The 6,736-nt window shown below is 43.8% G+C and overlaps 2 protein-coding genes and 1 pseudogene across 6 annotated transcripts in view; 1 reads left to right on the forward strand and 2 right to left on the reverse strand.

The window, feature by feature from the left end:
• LOC143679887 (protein TFG-like) overlaps positions 1-6,599 on the reverse strand; it is a 149,079-nt pseudogene extending 142,480 nt beyond the window's left edge.
• The window catches only part of ANKRD26 (ankyrin repeat domain containing 26), a 1,272,391-nt gene that overhangs the window by 201,803 nt on the left and 1,063,852 nt on the right, over positions 1-6,736 (reverse strand). The gene's annotated exons all lie outside the window — the stretch shown is intronic.
• MPP7 (MAGUK p55 scaffold protein 7) overlaps positions 1-6,736 on the forward strand; it is a 240,271-nt gene that overhangs the window by 19,898 nt on the left and 213,637 nt on the right. The window contains exons 2-3 of one of the 5 annotated variants that reach the window (XM_077152947.1): positions 1,909-2,213; positions 3,645-3,813. The exons of 3 other annotated variants lie outside the window; for them this stretch is intronic. The gene's annotated coding sequence lies outside the window, so the exon portion shown is untranslated. Of the gene's footprint in view, positions 1-1,792; positions 2,214-3,644; positions 3,814-6,736 lie in introns of those variants that run through there. One more of the 5 variants, XM_077152953.1, reaches the window with a different exon arrangement.

Here is a 6,736-nt window from a genome sequence, read left to right on the forward strand (position 1 = left end):
TCTAGAATTAATGAATAAAATCTGCCCTTGTTTTTGCATATGGTGCTTCAGGGATCCCTCAGACAGACCATGACTGATGTGCTAAAGACTCCTTATCAAAATAGACATTTTTCTGTCTGACGATAATTTTGGATTTAAATGCATCTTTGAAATTCTTTACCAGAATTGGGACAAGCCTGGAGTTTGAAGATAATAGCTGCCATTTATTGATCCCTTATTCCATGGCAGGCTCTGTGCTAAGCAGGCTCTCCCTACATATTCATGTTGCATTCTCACGACAGCCCATTGAGTACTGTCATTTTCATTTTACAAAAGGAAAAACCAAGTCACAGAGAAGATAATTTTCCCTAAGTCTATGACTCGTAAGAGCTAAAACCAGGCCTCAAATCCAAGCTAAGCACTCTCCTATACATCAGAGACCAATGTGTGCGAGCAGCATCTGATTAGAATACATATTGGACTGTTCCTCTCCTTTTTACACCTTCGAGCTTTGTTTCTTTAGCTCTTTACCTTTACCTGGACAAGTGCGGGTCTTACCTGCTTTGTTCAGTGCTTCTAAAAACTTTCCACCCAAGTGTATACCTTAATGCAAACAGCTTGCCCAGGGAAAGTCTGGGGCCACATCAAAATGTAGCCCACTGCAGGCATGAAATTGTTTTGTAGTTTTGTGTTTGATCTCAGATTAAAAATACTACCATCATATCCAGTGGACTCTCCAGAACGAGGTGTCGCTTTTATGTGTACCCTCAGATGACTGCGGTGTACCTTAGTCTGACAGACCAGTCAGTAGGATTTTACAGAAGCGTCAGGATCAAACGTGAACTTTCCATAACTCTCTCTGCTGGTTTAGTGCCGGCCAGAAGGCAGGAGGTCACTGCAATGGTGCAGGCAATGTCGAGGGTTCAACTGAGGAGGAGAGGAGGGGGTGGGCAGAGAGGGCTCTAACTGGCTTTAATGGAATAGATTTCCTAACTGGACATTGGGAGCTTTAGGGATGATAGAGGCTGCAAGAGTGATTTTTTCCCCTGAGATTGCACACAATTCTTAAAGTTATTTCTGTTCCCCTCGTTTGCTGAAATTGTTCTCTTAAAGATGACCCGTGCTGGTTTAGCTTTTGCCTTCCATCATTTTCTTGACCTTTGACTGCATTTCACACAGACTGCTTTGATTTTGGAGTATCTCTTCCCTCTTAGATTTCGTGATTCTATTCTGTTCAAGTTCTCCAGCTTCTCAGGTGGTGTCCTTTTGGTGTCTTCCACTGGCATTTCTTCTTCCTCCTGCCCCTTAATTGTTGGAGTGTCTTCAATCCTTGACCCACTTCCTCACTCCCCCCTCCCAGTTGTGCCTTTTGGTCCCAGTAGTCGTGTGTCTGGGTGCTTCTAAATACCTGTGGTTTCCATGAGCTCCAGTTCAGGGAACCCAACCAGGTCCTGATTTGCTGTAGCAAATTTGCAATTGTTCATTGTATATTTCCTGGATATTTCAATGTCTTAGAGTTAGCATGTTTGATTTCAACTGCTCCTCTCTCCGAAATCAGCTCCAGCATTTTTAGGTGGTATACACACTGGTCAGAAGAAAGTATTCTCCAATCCATTGTAGATTGGATCAAGATCTCTAATTAACTAAGGGTATGGAAGCTCATGGACGAGAGGGGTGAGATAGCTGTAGCAGGTCTTGGCAGATTTTTCTCGAGCCACTTAGTTCCAGTGAGGCTGTACCTGCCTGTGAAATGCCGGGGATTTCATCATGGTTCTGGTGGAATTTGCAGTAATCATCTCTGCACTTCCTTTTAAGGGAATATTGATAAATATCAGGTTCTCCTAGTTTTTGAAGTAGATTTAGCCTCATGGGGAGGAGAAATAAAGATTGGTGTTTTTCTAAACAAAAACTCTGCCTCTCACCTTCCAGTGCCCAGGATGTCTGTTTCTCCATGCGTCCTGCTTGCTTAACTGAGGGGCATCCCCAGGTAATCAGTGGGAGACCTCCATGCTGTCTACCTTCAAGGTTGAGAGTATGGACTGTAAAACCAAACATCTAGGACTCAGATCCCAGCTGACTGTGTGGACTACGGCAAGTTACTTAACCTCTCAATGCCTTATGTTTCTTACCTGAAAAGGAGTCTAATGTACCTCGAGTGGTGGTAGTGAGAATTAAATGACAGAATGCACACAAAACACTTAGTACAGTGCCTGGTGCCTCCTCCGTCAATAGATGTAAGTGTTATTCATTATTAATTAATAAAACATTGTTGCTAAATACCCCCAAGAGCCAATTTTCCCATTTCTGCTTTTGAATCAGTAATGAGATGCTGCCATTTCTTTCCTTTCACGCTGTGTCGTGTTGTCACTTTTCCTTTTGCTGCCCCTCCCACCTTAACCAGGTATCCGTCTCCTCCTGCCTGGACTGCAGCCACCTGCTCCTGGCTGACCTTTACGACTCCACTTCTCCTGTGTGTCGGTTCAGAAGTCTTTCCTGTTTAGGAGCGTCCGTTGCTTCTTTGGGTCTCCTGCTCTGAGTCAATCCTCTGCTTGACTTTCAGAGCCTGTATTTAGGTCTTTCCCTGATGCTTTCCATTACTCTCGTTGACACACCCTCTGCCCCATCAGACATAAGAACGTGTCCCGAGGTAAACTCTCTCTTGTTGTCTAAGTTGGCGCTCCGATTGCTGCACCAGGCCACATGGCCTGTTTGTGGTCACACCTGCCCCTTCGCCCAGTCCTAACCTGCCTTTGGGAGTCCAGATTGTGGGGACTGTCACTACACTGTTGCTAGTACTAATCTGGAATTAAGAATAATGGAAACTGTGCACCACTGTATTTTGTGCCTAAATCTTCTTAAAATGAATTCTGTTCCTTGAAATTTGAGCTATAGTATTATTATACTACTTTTTTTTAAAAATATAAATATCTTATTGCTCCTAAACCCCACGAAGTGCAGAGTAGGTGCCCAGGAAGGCTTCCTTTTAGTTTCACTGTCCTGTTAATTTCAGGGGACTTAGTAGTTGCTGAACTGAATCTCTTACTGGTGAAGGGAATTTAATAAAAGATGAATGAGCATTTTGCTCCTCTTTGTTCTCTTTAATCTCCCATTATTCTGGGAATAACCCGTGTCAGGCTTATCTGCCGATGGTAGTTTGGATGATTAGGGAGGCGTGGAGCTCCCTAAGCTTTTGGCTTCTGTCCTAAGGTCGTCTTAGCTTGGCCCACGAAAGTAATCACTCGAAGGGATCATTTAGCCATGGTTTAGACTTGAATTTTCTTGAGTTTTATGGTGGGGACACTTTAAGAAATTGAGAGGAGGAAAATTAATAGAGCTGTCTTTGAGGGTTGAGATTTTGCCCTTATTCTAGATCCCTGGTGCCTCTTACAGAGTCTGGCATCAGTGATCGTTGAATGAATGCAAGCATTTCTTGAAGTGCATGCTGTGTGCTTCTATAGCGAATGCTTGACCGGCCCAAAAGAACTAATGCAGAGTCTCACCTTTTAGGCCACCGGCCCATAGCGAGTTTCTGCAGGAGGTTAGCAGGAAGGAGTTGGAGTGGGGGTGGGTTCAGTGATTGGGTGAAAGGAAATGCTTTCAGTTTTGGGGGCACAGTTGTCTTTTTGTACTTGTTGCTTCTTGAGTCTTCTTTTTAACTTCCTTAGGAGATACTGAGGCCAATGCCCCTTCTCAGTTGCACTGCTGGGGTGCTTGCCTCTGGCTTGGTCCACACTACCCAGAAGCTCCAACTAGGATTTCATCTGCTAATTATGCCATTCCAGTTCAAGAAACCAGTGAGGAGTGCAAAAGACAAGTTGGCTGCTTGCTGAACTGGTGAGCTTCAGCCTTGTGTTATTCAGGGAGAACGTGTCAGGTACAGTTCATGTGATAATTTCATTAGCTGGGGGGTTTGGACCAGCTGGCTTTTTAAAAAAAATGTTTTTTAGTTTGGGTAAAATTTCAGGAATATTGAATGGCAGAGAGAACATAGCCAACCATATGGCTTCTCTGGAATTAACTGATGTTAACATGTTGGCATGTTTGTTTTAGAATTTTTGTTTTTTTAATGAAAGAAACGAAGCATTACAGATAAGGTTGAAGTTGCCCATGTCCCTCCCCCAGGCTTAAACCCTGTCACCTGCTGATGTGTCCCTTGTCTCCTCTGGTTTCTGTGTCCGGCCTGATTTCCTTTGCTCGTGAGGACTTTAGTCCTGTTGTATTAGGGCCTACCTCAATCAGTTTGGCCACACCTGAATTAATATCATCTTCCAAAGTCCTGTTTACAAATGAGTTCACAGCCACGGTGGGGGAGGGGGTTGGATTTGAACCTGTCTTTTGTGGGAGATGTTATTCAGTCCCCCACAACTGTATCTGAATGTTTCCTTAATTTTAAAAACAATTGCAGTAAGTGTTTTTTTTTTAAACATAAATGATACACTGCGTCTTTCATCCTGTTAACTTGATTTTAAAATCCGTCTTTTTTTTGATAATACCTAACCATGTTGATATAGAGACCACACAACCTTCTCAATTCTAATTTTTTATGTGGTCTGCAGATGTCTTCTTTATGCACCTGTTTGCTAATGTAAATCCACTATTGCTTCTTTAACGTTTTATAACAATCCTTATTTGTTTATATGCCTTACATTGATTAGCTGCTCATCAGTTGAAACAGCCTTTCCTTTTTTTGGCTGAAATTCATATCCATTTGAGCAGGCAGTCTTGATGTTTTGTGTTCTGAAAAGATGCCGCGGTGTTCCTGCAGTGCGTGTGGAATAGTGTGAAAAGGATGTGAGTAGGCGGCAGGGAGTTTTTTACTTGAACTAACGCACACAGGAGTGCTGTTGCTAGGGCCGCTTTCTGTACTTCTTATTGCGTGGGGAAGTGTCAATTATTAAAAATTTTTTTCCCCTTTTTTTTTGGTGATCATTAGTTTTCTGTATTAAAGCAGTGCTTCCTTTGGTTTAAGAAATATACATAAATATAAAACTAATACTTCTAATTATTAATCTAACTCTGTTCTTCTAGCCAATCTTTGGTCTCGTTGCTGCAGCTGTGGGTTGAACATTCCCACTGGATGTCTCCTCTTCACCCCCCACTAAAGATCTAAGATGGGAAAACAGGGCCACTCCACCCCATCCCTGTTTAGCTACACTATCGCTTTTGTTTCCAAGGCTAGGAGCTGTGGAGTCATCTTTGAATCCTGGCATCCCTTTACGTCTCCACCATGAGACCTGATTCCTCGGAATCAGCATTCTGTCTTGCCCCAGCCTCCTGTTCCCCCAGCCTCATCGCCGTCAGGCTGGTCTATGTCTGCTCTCCTCGAAATCACAATGGCAGCTGTGTTGCTGAATTTGCAGGCTTCGGTTGCCAGACTCCCTGTTATTAGGTTTTAAAGCATTATTTGCTTTATATTATCTTCTCAGAGCACTTCCTGTGACACCCAGTGGACTTGTGAGGGCTCCGAAGTGGCCGCATTCAAACGCAGGTTCTACCATGTACCCAGCATATTCCTTAAACAAGCTGTGAATTATCCCCACACTCCTCCTGTGTAAACTGAGGGCACGACTAAAAGTACATAGGTCATTATAGGGTCATGGTTGGCTCTAAAGACAGACCTAAAGTGCTGCCGCTGGCCTAGTGGAAAGGCAGGGCCAGAACTCCTGGTCATACCGAGTCTTGCCCCTTTACCGGGTGTCAGGGTTCTCCGTGCTGTGCCTGTCCAGGTGTCAGCTGCAGCCTCTCTCTACAGCATAGTCCTGTTGTGCAGCACAGTCTCCGCTGGCCCGTTGTGCGCCTCCTTTCATGTCAACCCAGGCGTGCGTGTGCAGCGTGCTCCTGCGAGGATATGTGCCCCGCGCTTTGGCGCTTCCACGGTTTTCCATCTGTGGTCACTTCCTTTTTGTCGATTTTACTCCGTCTTCAATAGTCCGCTTCCTTCTTCTCTGTTTTCATTAGCAACAGTAACTTACAGTGTTATGTTATTTTGTCTTTATGCAGAGCTATCTTGTTAGTTTGCTGCCATGTACATATGAGATATTCCCTCATCTCCATTCTCAGTGGGGTTTAAGCTGAACCTGAAACGAGAAGTCGAGAGGGTGGAAGGGGGAAGGCTGAGGGTACTTCTGGTGGAGGGAGGAGCATAGGCGAAGGACTAGAGCTGAGAGAGAGCAGGGCTGTAGCTCAGGGGGTGGTGGGGGGTGTGCTGAGGTCAGCAGGGGTCACAGAGTTTTAGACTTGACTCTGAGAGCAATGGGAAGCCATTGACTAGTTTTACGCTAGAAAGTGACGTAAGTTTAATGTGTATATATATATATTATATATATAATATATATACATTAATACATATAATACATATAATTATATGTATAATACATATAATATATATATCTATATATATATAGATGCATTCATGCACACACATGTCATTTTTAATTTAAAGATCGATCTTTACAGTTGCTGTGCAATGAATGGTTTGGAGGCAGCCGGTACATCGGCAGTAAGGCTGAGACGGGGAGGTGTCCGGGTGAGAGGAGAGTGGCTTGGACTAGCATGCCAGTGACAGTGGAGATGTAGGGAGGTGGACTGATGCCCGGAATACTAGGAAGGCGGCAGGACATGGTGGAGCCCTGGGGGTCAGAGGTGAGGGAGAGAGAAGACGCCACATGACCATGAGGTTTTTTTTTTTTCTTAGATGGGAAATTCATATTTTATTTCTTGTGTGATATATATATATATATATATATATATATATATA

This window comes from Tamandua tetradactyla, chromosome 1, assembly GCF_023851605.1.
Source record: "Tamandua tetradactyla isolate mTamTet1 chromosome 1, mTamTet1.pri, whole genome shotgun sequence".
In the NCBI taxonomy this organism is placed as follows: Eukaryota; Metazoa; Chordata; class Mammalia; order Pilosa; family Myrmecophagidae; genus Tamandua; species Tamandua tetradactyla.